This window comes from Misgurnus anguillicaudatus, chromosome 20 (genome assembly GCF_027580225.2).
Source record: "Misgurnus anguillicaudatus chromosome 20, ASM2758022v2, whole genome shotgun sequence".
Classification (NCBI taxonomy): domain Eukaryota; kingdom Metazoa; phylum Chordata; class Actinopteri; order Cypriniformes; family Cobitidae; genus Misgurnus; species Misgurnus anguillicaudatus.
In genome coordinates this window covers 3,686,007-3,699,875 of record NC_073356.2, presented here as the reverse complement: position 1 = coordinate 3,699,875, position 13,869 = coordinate 3,686,007, and the positions used below count along the sequence as shown (strand labels likewise).

Genomic DNA, 13,869 nt, shown 5'->3' with positions numbered 1-13,869 from the left:
GCATCAAGCCAGCTTCATTCAAGTTAACTGAACATTACATTCACAAGTCACAGCGCCTTAGACCAGGGGCCTCATTTATCAAACGTGCGTACGCACAGAAGTGTGCGTAAAGTGTGCGTAGGAACAGTTTTACGCAAAGTGTGGAATTTATCAAATTGCACTTATACGTAGAAATGTGTGTAAATATACGCACACCTCTGAGTATGCGTACGCAGAGCATCTAGTGGTAGAATAGCGATACTACATAGGACCCTGTTCCAGTGAGTAAAGAAGTGTCTATTTTTTATCCACAAGCAGGTGTTAAAAATGATTAATGTCAGTATGGTAACAGCAAATAATTATAATGATTTATTTGTGATATGTATCTGTAACTGTAAAAGCTCTACATGTGATTTGTATAAATGAAGTCTCCGACAAATGCTTGACACAGTGCAATGGCTTATCTTGCGTTATTGGAAGACTTGGTAAATAATCCATTCCGCCGGTAGCGCGTTTTCAAAGATCGCGCCAATCATGCTGGTTATGCTGCTGTCCAAGGTGGAAAGTTGTCTGTCCTCCTCCAGTTGCACTCGTTTCACGTCGGTGTGCTGTGACGCGTTTTTTTTTTTTTTGCTGCTAATTTAATGTCAAACCAATTTTTTTATTTCTGGAAGTGTTCTCTCCTCATATTCAACGGAATTAAACTCACTGGTAACATGTTCCCATGCAGATTTGTTTTCTTTTGTCAGTCATTCCTCCCGCACTAAGTAAACCAAACAGGATGTGTTATTAGGATTTAACCTCATCCAGCAGTAACTCAATTTCTGTGTCTGTAAAATTCCTCTTTTACGCTCTCTTTGTCATTATTGCGATGAGGGAAAAAGCACAACCACGTGACATATAACGGGAGGTGTTGTCACCATATATGGTTCATTGGAGGCGTTTCGGAATGCAAATAACTATGAACGTGCACGAGCATGGTGCTTAAGAACAAGTGGGATTTATCATCAATGATTACTTACTGATGTGCGTACGAACCACGTGCGCACGTTTGATAAATCCCGATTTTTTTGTACTTAGGCACATTCTAAATTTCATTCGTAGGTACAAATATAGAACATTTTCTACGCAATGTTGATAAATGAGGCCCCAGGGGTTTTCAAACCTGTCCTGGAGGACCAATAGTACTGCACAATTTGCATGTCTCCCTCATTAGACACACCTGGTTTAAATGTTTAACTCATTAGTAGAGACTGCAAGACCTGAACTGGGTGTCTAAGGTAACTGAATGAGGTGTGTCACAAAAGGGAAACATGCAAAATGTGCAGTACTAGTGGTCCTCCAGGACAGGTTTGAAAACCCCTGCCTTAGACCGCACGGCCACGCTACCACTTAAAGGGGTTGCTTTGGTTGTCCGGAGCTCACATATGCGGCTGCATCGAGCATCAAGGCAGCTTCATTCAAGTTAACTGAACATTACATTCGCAAGTCACAAGCATATTACAGCAATTTACGATTAACTAAGAATAAGAGTCAACTTGGTATTTGGTAGTATTCTGAAATAAGAGAGTCTTTATAACGTACGCAGCCTAGAAACGTGACCCCCAGGAGGCTGCAGCCTTCCGATTGAGAAACGATCCACGTGAGACTTCCAAAGCGCCTATCCATCTGGCCTGGCTGACTGCTGGCAATAGAGCCTCTTTAAAACAACTGCTGGCAGCGGTTGGATTCGAACCCACGCCCCCGGAGAGACTGGAGCCTAAATCCAGCGCCTTGGACCGCTCGGCCACGCTACCCTTTGGAGAAAGCTCTCTGGTGAGTTTCGGGGAGGTGCAGCTCCACGGACAGCCTCAGTTGATTTCGAGGACCTCGTTGGCGGGAGAGAATCGTCTTTAAGGTCCTGCTGTGCTGAGTCATACTCCTGGAGTTCCCAAATCCTACAGAGTTCTATCGTTTCGAAAGTACATCTGACACAACAAATGAAGCCATGGGGTTTGCTTGAAATCAAAAATTAGGTGAGATTCCCAAAGCTCCCACAGAAATCTAAAGGAAGCGCTTCTGACAAACCAATTAACACGTGGGATGTTCTTGCATGCCAAAACCACTTTATTTTCCAGATTATCTTACAGAAATCTGATACAGTGCCCGACTGCTGGCAATTGAGCCTCTTTAAAATTGCTCCTGGCAGCGGTGGGATTCGAACCCACGCCTCCGAAGAGACTGGAGCCTTAATCCAGCGCCTTAGACCGCTCGGCCACGCTACCACTTAAAGGGGTTGCTTTTGTTGTCCAGAGCTCGCATATGCAGGCTGCATCGAGCATCAAGCCAGCTTCATTCAAGTTAACTGAACATTACATTCACAAGTCACAGCGCCTTAGACCAGGGGTTTTCAAACCTGTCCTGGAAGACCACTAGTACTGCACAATTTGCATGTCTCCCTATCGTTTAGAAAGTACATCTGACACAACAAATGAAGCCATGGGGTTTGCTTGAAATCAAAAATTAGGTGAGATTCCCAAAGCTCCCACAGAAATCTAAAGGAAGCGCTTCTGACAAACCAATTAACACGTGGGATGTTCTTGCATGCCAAAACCACTTTATTTTCCAGATTATCTTACAGAAATCTGATACAGTGCCCGACTGCTGGCAATTGAGCCTCTTTAAAATTGCTCCTGGCAGCGGTGGGATTCGAACCCACGCCTCCGAAGAGACTGGAGCCTTAAAGCAGCGCCTTAGACCGCTCGGCCACGCTACCACTTAAAGGGGTTGCTTTCGTTGTCCAGAGCTCGCATATGCAGGCTGCATCGAGCATCAAGCCAGCTTCATTCAAGTTAACTGAACATTACATTCACAAGTCACAGCGCCTTAGACCAGGGGTTTTCAAACCTGTCCTGGAGGACCACTAGTACTGCACAATTTGCATGTCTCCCTATCGTTTAGAAAGTACATCTGACACAACAAATGAAGCCATGGGGTTTGCTTGAAATCAAAAATTAGGTGAGATTCCCAAAGCTCCCACAGAAATATAAAGGAAGCGCTTCTGACAAACCAATTAACACGTGGGATGTTCTTGCATGCCAAAACCACTTTATTTTCCAGATTATCTTACAGAAATCTGATACAGTGCCCGACTGCTGGCAATTGAACCTCTTTAAAATTGCTCCTGGCAGCGGTGGGATTCGAACCCACGCCTCCGAAGAGACTGGAGCCTTAGACCGCTCGGCCACGCTACCACTTAAAGGGGTTGCTTTTGTTGTCCAGAGCACGCATATGCAGGCTGCATCGAGCATCAAGCCAGCTTCATTCAAGTTAACTGAACATTACATTCACAAGTCACAGCGCCTTAGACCAGGGGTTTTCAAACCTGTCCTGGAGGACCAATAGTACTGCACAATTTGCATGTCTCCCTCATTAGACACACCTGGTTTAAATGTTCAACTCATTAGTAGAGACTGCAAGACCTGAACTGGGTGTCTAAGGTAACTGAATGAGGTGTGTCACAAAAGGGAAACATGCAAAATGTGCAGTACTAGTGGTCCTCCAGGACAGGTTTGAAAACCCCTGCCTTAGACCGCACGGCCACGCTACCACTTAAAGGGGTTGCTTTGGTTGTCCGGAGCTCACATATGCGGCTGCATCGAGCATCAAGGCAGCTTCATTCAAGTTAACTGAACATTACATTCGCAAGTCACAAGCATATTACAGCAATTTACGATTAACTAAGAATAAGAGTCAACTTGGTATTTGGTAGTATTCTGAAATAAGAGAGTCTTTATAACGTACGCAGCCTAGAAACGTGACCCCCAGGAGGCTGCAGCCTTCCGATTGAGAAACGATCCACGTGAGACTTCCAAAGCGCCTATCCATCTGGCCTGGCTGACTGCTGGCAATAGAGCCTCTTTAAAACAACTGCTGGCAGCGGTGGGATTCGAACCCACGCCCCCGGAGAGACTGGAGCCTAAATCCAGCGCCTTGGACCGCTCGGCCACGCTACCCTTTGGAGAAAGCTCTCTGGTGAGTTTCGGGGAGGTGCAGCTCCACGGACAGCCTCAGTTGATTTCGAGGACCTCGTTGGCGGGAGAGAATCGTCTTTAAGGTCCTGCTGTGCTGAGTCATACTCCTGGAGTTCCCAAATCCTACAGAGTTCTATCGTTTCGAAAGTACATCTGACACAACAAATGAAGCCATGGGGTTTGCTTGAAATCAAAAATTAGGTGAGATTCCCAAAGCTCCCACAGAAATCTAAAGGAAGCGCTTCTGACAAACCAATTAACACGTGGGATGTTCTTGCATGCCAAAACCACTTTATTTTCCAGATTATCTTACAGAAATCTGATACAGTCCCCGACTGCTGGCAATTGAGCCTCTTTAAAATTGCTCCTGGAGCGGTGGGATTCGAACCCACACCTCCGAAGAGACTGGAGCCTTAATGCAGCGCCTTAGACCGCTCGGCCACGCTACCACTTAAAGGGGTTGCTTTCGTTGTCCAGAGCTCGCATATGCAGGCTGCATCGAGCATCAAGCCAGCTTCATTCAAGTTAACTGAACATTACATTCACAAGTCACAGCGCCTTAGACCAGGGGTTTTCAAACCTGTCCTGGAGGACCACTAGTACTGCACAATTTGCATGTCTCCCTATCGTTTAGAAAGTACATCTGACACAACAAATGAAGCCATGGGGTTTGCTTGAAATCAAAAATTAGGTGAGATTCCCAAAGCTCCCACAGAAATCTAAAGGAAGCGCTTCTGACAAACCAATTAACACGTGGGATGTTCTTGCATGCCAAAACCACTTTATTTTCCAGATTATCTTACAGAAATCTGATACAGTGCCCGACTGCTGGCAATTGAACCTCTTTAAAATTGCTCCTGGCAGCGGTGGGATTCGAACCCACGCCTCCGAAGAGACTGGAGCCTTAATCCAGCGCCTTAGACCGCTCGGCCACGCTACCACTTAAAGGGGTTGCTTTTGTTGTCCAGAGCGCGCATATGCAGGCTGCATCGAGCATCAAGCCAGCTTCATTCAAGTTAACTGAACATTACATTCACAAGTCACAGCGCCTTAGACCAGGGGTTTTCAAACCTGTCCTGGAGGACCAATAGTACTGCACAATTTGCATGTCTCCCTCATTAGACACACCTGGTTTAAATGTTCAACTCATTAGTAGAGACTGCAAGACCTGAACTGGGTGTCTAAGGTAACTGAATGAGGTGTGTCACAAAAGGGAAACATGCAAAATGTGCAGTACTAGTGGTCCTCCAGGACAGGTTTGAAAACCCCTGCCTTAGACCGCACGGCCACGCTACCACTTAAAGGGGTTGCTTTGGTTGTCCGGAGCTCACATATGCGGCTGCATCGAGCATCAAGGCAGCTTCATTCAAGTTAACTGAACATTACATTCGCAAGTCACAAGCATATTACAGCAATTTACGATTAACTAAGAATAAGAGTCAACTTGGTATTTGGTAGTATTCTGAAATAAGAGAGTCTTTATAACGTACGCAGCCTAGAAACGTGACCCCCAGGAGGCTGCAGCCTTCCGATTGAGAAACGATCCACGTGAGACTTCCAAAGCGCCTATCCATCTGGCCTGGCTGACTGCTGGCAATAGAGCCTCTTTAAAACACCTGCTGGCAGCGGTGGGATTCGAACCCACGCCCCCGGAGAGACTGGAGCCTAAATCCAGCGCCTTGGACCGCTCGGCCACGCTACCCTTTGGAGAAAGCTCTCTGGTGAGTTTCGGGGAGGTGCAGCTCCACGGACAGCCTCAGTTGATTTCGAGGACCTCGTTGGCGGGAGAGAATCGTCTTTAAGGTCCTGCTGTGCTGAGTCATACTCCTGGAGTTCCCAAATCCTACAGAGTTCTATCGTTTAGAAAGTACATCTGACACAACAAATGAAGCCATGGGGTTTGCTTGAAATCAAAAATTAGGTGAGATTCCCAAAGCTCCCACAGAAATCTAAAGGAAGCGCTTCTGACAAACCAATTAACACGTGGGATGTTCTTGCATGCCAAAACCACTTTATTTTCCAGAAATCTGATACAGTGCCCGACTGCTGGCAATTGAACCTCTTTAATATTGCTCCTGGCAGCAGTGGGATTCGAACCCACGCCTCCGAAGAGACTGGAGCCTTAATCCTGCACCTTAGACCGCTCGGCCACGCTACCACTTAAAGAAGTTGCTTTTGTTGTCCAGAGCTCGCATATGCAGGCTGCATCGAGCATCAAGCCAGCTTCATTCAAGTTAACTGAACATTACATTCACAAGTCACAGCACCTTAGACCAGGGGTTTTCAAACCTGTCCTGGAGGACCACTAGTACTGCACAATTTGCATGTCTCCCTATCGTTTAGAAAGTACATCTGACACAACAAATGAAGCCATGGGGTTTGCTTGAAATCAAAAATTAGGTGAGATTCCCAAAGCTCCCACAGAAATCTAAAGGAAGCGCTTCTGACAAACCAATTAACACGTGGGATGTTCTTGCATGCCAAACCACTTTATTTTCCAGATTATCTTACAGAAATCTGATACAGTGCCCGACTGCTGGCAATTGAGCCTCTTTAAAATTGCTCCTGGCAGCGGTGGGATTCGAACCCACGCCTCCGAAGAGACTGCCCAGATAGCAAAATCTGGCTGGCCCACCACTGGGCCACATATTTGATTGAGTTCTGGCCCAGTTCTGGCTGGGTCCCCGGCCCAAAACTGGCCCACACTCTAAAAATTGGATCAAACTATTAAATCTGGGCCAGTTGTGGCCCACACCCAGTAAAATAGATCTTACATACTGACTTGGCCCAGATTTGGTCAGCACACTGTAAAGTGACCTAAATTGTTTATTTGGCCCAGGTCTGGCTAGCACACTGTGAAGTGACTTAAATTGCTTATTTGGCCCAGGTCTGGCTAGCACACTGTAAAGTGACTTAAATTGCTTATTTGGCCCAAGTCTGGCCCAGACCCTTTGTTTTATGTGGCTGACAACATTTGCATGGTCCCTGGGCCAGATGTGGCCCAGAAACTGGTAAATATTGTATATTTTTTATTTTTCAAGAAAAATACACCAATTTAAGAAGATTAAGAGCCTTTTATTAAAAAAATACACACATCACATTAATGTGAATTAACAAATACATAAATATGAACATGTTTTAACATGTACCAACAATTAACCAAACACATTGTAATTTTGAACATATTAATTCTTAACAAATTCAGTACACTTTACAAAAACCCAACAAATACAAACAGACATATATCTCTTACACAACACATTTTACAAGCACATAACCCACTTTATAAACATTTTTAAATGGATAGTTCACCCTTAAAATTATAATTTTCTCATAAATCACTTACCCCTGTGTCGTTCTAAACCACTAAGTGCTCTGATTGTCTTCAGAATACATTTTTAGAATTTTTTTATGAAAACCGGGAGGCTTTTGTCTGTCCCATTGACTTAAGTTAGTCTTACAATCCGTTTCCCGGAAAAGAATGAAAGACATCGCCAAAAAGGTCAATTTTCCATTAGTATTTTAATAATAATATTATGAAGTGACAAGAACACTTTGTGCACAAAGAAAATAAAACGAACAATTTCAACAATTTGTTCTCCTCCTTAGTCGTTGAAAGTGTATTCAAGACCAGACTACAGCGATGCTGCTAAAATCACCTGCAGCTCTCGTCACTTGCTGATGTGGTTACCAATGTTTTTTTTTTGTTTTTCTACGCTTTTTTTTAAAGCATAATGCAAACATTGTAACAATACTTAAACAGCCCAAATAAATGTACAAATTACTTGGCAGCCTATTCTGTCTGTACGCTGGGAACTACGTCAGCAGGTGACTTCAGCAGCAGGTGACGTCAGCAGGATGCGCCGTAGTCTGGTCCTTAACAGGCTTTGAACGACCAAGGAGAAGAACAAACTGTTGAAAAAATGTTTCATTGAAATACTGATGGAACACTGAACTTTTTGGCAATGTCTTTCATTCTTCTGTGTTAAATGGACTGTAAAACCTACTGAAATCAATGGGACGGACAGAAGCCTCCCAGTTTTCATCAAAAATATCCAAAAACGTGTTCTAAAGACAATCTAAGCACTTGTTGGTTCAGAACGACAGAGGGGAAGTGATTTATGATAAAATTGCAATTTTCGGGTGAATTATCCCCTTAAGCAATTACAGCGAGACAACATGTAAAACAAATTAATTAACATTTAAAGAAAAAATTCTCTCTCACACACACACCACACACACACATTGGCATATGTGGTTTACCGGGACAATTCCATAGACACAATGCATTTTATACTGTACAAACTGTATATTCTATTGCCTTAACTTACCCTAGTCCCTAAGCCCAACCATAACAAAAATCTGTTGGAAGTCTTTAATCTGAAAAAGTACCACTTAGTATTGTGTCACTGTAAAGCATGTTTATAGCATATTAAACATGTCATTATACACTATTCCCCATAAACCACATATACCAACCCACACGCACACACACCTCTCACACACAAGCCAAGTAATTAAAACAAGTTAAACACATTTAACCAAAACACCACCACTCTTTTTACAGCACAAAACATTCTCCTTTGCAGACTCAAACACAGGCGCTAACACTAACTGCTTTTCTTTTGCTAAAGTTGTCTCTTGCACCCACCCTCTCGATCGAGCCACCTCTTCATTGTCCCCTCCACAACTGTAAGGGACCTTCTCCGAACTGCATCTTTAAAATAAGTAATCCATATTGTCATTGTGAAATCTTTAACATTTAATGAGCATATTAAAAAGAAATGTCTAATTTTTATTAACAAATAATTAACAGATATATTTACCAATCACTACCTCTCTGAGTTAGAGGGTGGCAAATAAAGTCTTTTCCATCCAGTTGAGGTTTTAAGCCAGGGAGTTGTCGGTCGCCCTCTTCAATATATGCCATGTGCAGTCTCGTACATCTGTCCCGCCAATAAGCCCCAACCAGTTAACCTGAAACAGATTTATAGTCTTAATAGTTGGTTTTAGTTTCATACAAGACACAGGTCATACAGTAGTTGATTGCTTATATCAAAGAGGTGATGCATGCTATTTTTTGTGTGCTAATTTAAGAAAAGTTGTGTGCAATCCATAGAAGTAAACTGTTGTGTGTTTGTTGTAGTCCAAGAAAAGAGATTTAAGTTGAAGAAGATAACTGGCGTCATTGTTTACTTACACTGTAAAAAATTTCTGTAGAAATTACAGTATTACTGGGTGTTACTGCCAACTAGCTGCCAGTAACTTACTGTAGATTTTACATTTATGTTATTTACTGGCAACAGTTTGTTCAAAGTTAAATTAACACGAAACATTTTCAGTCTTTAACTTCTACAGTAAGTTACTGGCAACCAGCTGCATAATTACAGCAAATTTTTTACAGTGTAGGGTTTTGTACATTTGCACATCGTTCACATGTCTCTAACACTTACACATCAAAGAGTGTGTAAATTCGTGAATCTGAAAAATGTGCCCTTCTGAAAAAAACAGCATACCAGCAAGACCAGCATATGTTGTGTTTTGGTGCTGGTTTGCTAGTGAACACCAGCTAAACAGCCTCAAACCAGGACCATCACCAAACCAGCATTAGCACCAGCATCCCATGCTGGTCATACCAGCAAGCCACAGCATATGTTGTGTTTTGGTGCTGTTATGCTGGTGACCACCAGCAAAGACCATCATAATTCCCATGCTGGTTTGATGCTGGATTTTTCAGCAGGGTGCTCTTTACCTTCTTAACTACTTTAGCTCAAATAAGGTTGTGTGTACTGCTCCTTTTTATGAAGATACGAACGTGTGTCTGAATTCTCTGCTTGATTATTAAAAACCTGTTAACCTGTACGTGAACGACGACTGGTTATTTACATCTTTCTAAATGGATTCAGCTTACTAACAACAATATTTAAGCTAACGTGATAGCTGGCTAAACATGCAGGAAAATTCACGGTTTTGAATATGTAGCAAACAATTCCTTTTCATTGTTATCATGCATTTTTAACATATAAAAACTAAATCAGTGACTTACCAGTTATTGATGATGGTGTCTGTGTCGAACGGGAGCTCAGCTTTGTGCTCTGCTTGATTCAAATCATAACAGCAGTCGTGATGTTGCCGTTCAACAGCTAGAGGGCTGATTGCAGCATCACGGAATCGGGCCGTGTACTGTATACTGTCCGTCTGAAGCATAAACATTTTTAAATTGCCGCCAAACAGCGTTACAACCGGCATGTGTCAGTTCCACTGGCATCGGGCCACATACTGAATTTCTGACATCATACACATCTTGGCAGTATCATATCAAACCATAATCGGTCCAGGCACAATGCAACGTAGTCGGTCCGACTACACAATGCCAGATTTGGCCCGATTACACTGAGACGCTACTTTAGTAGACCCGGACTTGAGCTGAGTATGCTTACACTCGGGCCAACAGCTATAAATAGTGTTTATTACTGGTATACTATTTCCTCATCTGGGCCAGTTCTGGCGCATACACTAAAAATCTGTCCGGCTTTCAGCCGACACTGGCGGAAAAAAGCCAGAATCGGCCCAGAACTGACTGCTATCTGGGTGGAGCCTTAATCCAGCGCCTTGGACCGCTCGGCCACGCTACCACTTAAAGGGGTTGCTTTTGTTGTCCACAGCTCGCATATGCAGGCTGCATCGAGCATCAAGCCAGCTTCATTCAAGTTAACTAAACATTACATTCACAAGTCACAGCGCCTTAGACCAGGGGTTTTCAAACCTGTCCTGGAGGACCACTAGTACTGCACAATTTGCATGTCTCCCTCATTAGACACACCTGGTTTAAATGTTCAACTCATTAGTAGAGACTGCAAGGCCTGAACTGGGTGTCTAAGGTAACTGAATGAGGTGTGTCACAAAAGGGAAACATGCAAAATGTGCAGTACTAGTGGTCCTCCAGGACAGGTTTGAAAACCCCTGCCTTAGACCGCACGGCCACGCTACCACTTAAAGGGGTTGCTTTGGTTGTCCGGAGCTCACATATGCGGCTGCATCGAGCATCAAGGCAGCTTCATTCAAGTTAACTGAACATTACATTCGCAAGTCACAAGCATATTACAGCAATTTACGATTAACTAAGAATAAGAGTCAACTTGGTATTTGTTAGTATTCTGAAATAAGAGAGTCTTTATAACGTACGCAGTCTAGAAACGTGACCCCCAGGAGGCTGCAGCCTTCCGATTGAGAAACGATCCACGTGAGACTTCCAAAGCGCCTATCCATCTGGCCTGGCTGACTGCTGGCAATAGAGCCTCTTTAAAACAACTGCTGGCAGCGGTGGGATTCGAACCCACGCCCCCGGAGAGACTGGAGCCTAAATCCAGCGCCTTGGACCGCTCGGCCACGCTACCCTTTGGAGAAAGCTCTCTGGTGAGTTTCGGGGAAGTGCAGCTCCACGGACAGCCTCAGTTGATTTCGAGGACCTCGTTGGCGGGAGAGAATCGTCTTTAAGGTCCTGCTGTGCTGAGTCATACTCCTGAAGATCCCAAATCCTACAGAGTTCTATCGTTTAGAAAGTACATCTGACACAACAAATGAAGCCATGGGGTTTGCTTGAAATCAAAAATTAGGTGAGATTCCCAAAGCTCCCACAGAAATCTAAAGGAAGCGCTTCTGACAAACCAATTAACACGTGGGATGTTCTTGCAAGCTCCCACAGAAATCTGACTGTTTACATCTTCAGTCAGAAAACAAGGATTAATGCATTAACACACACATACGCACATATACATGTGCATGCATACAAACAATTCATCCACAGGTGCAGGTGTCACCATTTGCCTTGAAAAAAATATTTGTTTGTTTGTCGAGCGTGCTGTGTTTAACAATATAATAGTGGATTTGTATGTTTAAAAGCTGAAAATGGATCTATGAGTAAGTAAACTGTTAAAATATTTGTGAGTGTCTTTAAAGCCCGGAATACACTGCACGATTTTGCCCTCCTATAAGAGCATTACCTTTTCACACTGTGCGACATGTATCGTTTAAACTCGGATACGAGAGGCATGTAGACTGTACGATGATGACACGGAAGCTTCGGCGGCTGCGTCACTCGTTGCGCAACGTCACCAGCATGCGCTCGTGGTAAACAAATACCGGCGCGCAGGTAGTAGCAGCAAACACACTGTGCGGTGATCATGCCGAATTTCTGACACTGTCAGAAAACTATCGTAGGCTATCTTTGGATGCAAGACCGGTGAAAACGGCGTCTTTGAACCTCTCTCATTGTACGACATAGGACCACCGATGAAGAGCCACGACCACAGAAATCGCGACGATTGCTTCACGATGGCAATCCTTCATCTGGGACAGCCAACAACCGTGCAGTGTATCCCGGGCTTTAAATACATAAAGTTAAGATTCCAAATAGCTTCCTGATTAGCAAGTTTTAAGCATCTCCTATCAACGTTAACCCTTGTGTATTGTTCAAATTCACATCCCTTTCATGTTGTTTGTGGCCAAAAAATGCCACTAAATGAAACTGTTGTAAAAATTTATCAGATGAATATTTTTTCAAAAAAAAAAAAAAAAAAAAATCTGTTAATCAACCTCAGTACTGATCAAAATTACCAAATATTTACAAAAATTCCATGATTGTAACTCTTTAATTGCCAAGTTCATAAGTGATGTTACTTATTTGGGAAAAAACACAAAATGACTTATTTTCGATATAAAAGTGATTTTGGACTGGATTTTTTAAACCCTTTTCACAGTCTTGGGCATTTCAAAGATTAGTAAAAACATTGGCTTTGATGAATTTTTAGTTTTTGTGCAGCATCAGATTGGATTTTTTTTCTTCCTCATTTATTGTTGCTGTTTTTGCCCCATTGACTTCCATTATAACAACATTTTTTGATTGCAAACACCTTATTATCATGCATTTTTGATTGTTGGTGTTTTTCCTTTTGCAAAGAGGTAAAATTTGTAATTTTTACTGTTGATCACCATGCGGCACCATTAACCCTTTAGTAGGCCTGTGCAAAAAACAGAGCTTAATTTCTGGTTTCTACTTCAAGTTATATGGAGCATTTTTGTTAATGCTTGAATTGTAAGGATATGAGAAGGTCATTTAAATTATGTTGAATTATTGCAGGTTTGGAATAACCATGGGGGTCAACGGTGACTGAGATCTGTTTTTTTTTGTGGGTGGGATTTGACATGATTTTGTTAAGTGTCTTAAAAGAATTTGTCTATTTGTATTTATCTATTGTCAGGATCCTGCCAAGGAGTCTTGGTTTGTATTTATATCTAGTCATGATGGCAGGGTTCTGGCAGTCCCATGCTCTATGTGGATGTTCATGGCCTTGTTAATTAGGTCTCTTGTCCCCGCCCCCTCGTTCTTCTGCTTATTAGTAATCATTGGTTTTCTCCCATCACCTGTTCCCCCTCGTTATCTTGTTTGTTTTTTTCTATATAAAGTCATTATGTCCTTAGTTCTGTGCAGGTTCATTTTGTTTTGTTCTCGTTTCCATGTGGTTATCTAGCCGAGTTATCTTGTCAAGTTTAGTGTTATCTGTCTGCTTACGGTGTATCATGTCGTGTACCCCCTCAGGGGTTTTGTTTTATGTTAGTAAATAAAGTGTTTTCTGTTTTCCTGACTTTGTCTGCGATTGGGTTCATCCATCCTCTGATCCTGACATCTATTGCTACAGTAATAAAGTGTATTTGTCTAAATATTTTTTCATACTTTTGTTCTTTCTCCCTTTTTAATAAAGTAACATAAAAAAGAATCTTTCAAAAGTACCACAATGAGTACGACATTTTATATACTGTATATACAGTATTATACCTGAAGCATGTGGTACTGTACAGTAATCAACTGAAATCACTG

The 13,869-nt window shown here is 42.7% G+C and overlaps 1 long non-coding RNA gene and 8 other non-coding genes across 9 annotated transcripts; all 9 read right to left on the bottom strand.

The window, feature by feature from the left end:
* Positions 1–1,693: 1,693 nt before the first annotated feature.
* On the bottom strand, positions 1,694–1,775 carry trnal-uag (transfer RNA leucine (anticodon UAG)). Its single transcript has one exon. It is a non-coding gene; the product is annotated as a tRNA-Leu (tRNA).
* Positions 1,776–2,161: 386 nt separating this feature from the next.
* Positions 2,162–2,243, bottom strand: trnal-aag (transfer RNA leucine (anticodon AAG)). Its single transcript has one exon. It is a non-coding gene; the product is annotated as a tRNA-Leu (tRNA).
* A 409-nt stretch (positions 2,244–2,652) lies between these two features.
* trnal-aag (transfer RNA leucine (anticodon AAG)) lies at positions 2,653–2,734 on the bottom strand. The gene has a single exon. It is a non-coding gene; the product is annotated as a tRNA-Leu (tRNA).
* A 1,158-nt stretch (positions 2,735–3,892) lies between these two features.
* On the bottom strand, positions 3,893–3,974 carry trnal-uag (transfer RNA leucine (anticodon UAG)). The gene has a single exon. It is a non-coding gene; the product is annotated as a tRNA-Leu (tRNA).
* Positions 3,975–4,850: 876 nt separating this feature from the next.
* Positions 4,851–4,932, bottom strand: trnal-aag (transfer RNA leucine (anticodon AAG)). The gene has a single exon. It is a non-coding gene; the product is annotated as a tRNA-Leu (tRNA).
* Positions 4,933–5,612: 680 nt separating this feature from the next.
* Positions 5,613–5,694, bottom strand: trnal-uag (transfer RNA leucine (anticodon UAG)). The gene has a single exon. It is a non-coding gene; the product is annotated as a tRNA-Leu (tRNA).
* A 374-nt stretch (positions 5,695–6,068) lies between these two features.
* Positions 6,069–6,150, bottom strand: trnal-aag (transfer RNA leucine (anticodon AAG)). Its single transcript has one exon. It is a non-coding gene; the product is annotated as a tRNA-Leu (tRNA).
* Positions 6,151–7,637: 1,487 nt separating this feature from the next.
* LOC129434120 (uncharacterized) lies at positions 7,638–10,399 on the bottom strand. The gene is made up of 3 exons (XR_012359607.1): positions 10,039–10,399; positions 8,819–8,969; positions 7,638–8,709 (listed from the first exon to the last, which is right to left on the bottom strand). It is a non-coding gene; the product is annotated as an uncharacterized lncRNA (long non-coding RNA).
* Positions 10,400–11,307: 908 nt separating this feature from the next.
* trnal-uag (transfer RNA leucine (anticodon UAG)) lies at positions 11,308–11,389 on the bottom strand. Its single transcript has one exon. It is a non-coding gene; the product is annotated as a tRNA-Leu (tRNA).
* Between the last annotated feature and the right edge of the window lie 2,480 nt (positions 11,390–13,869).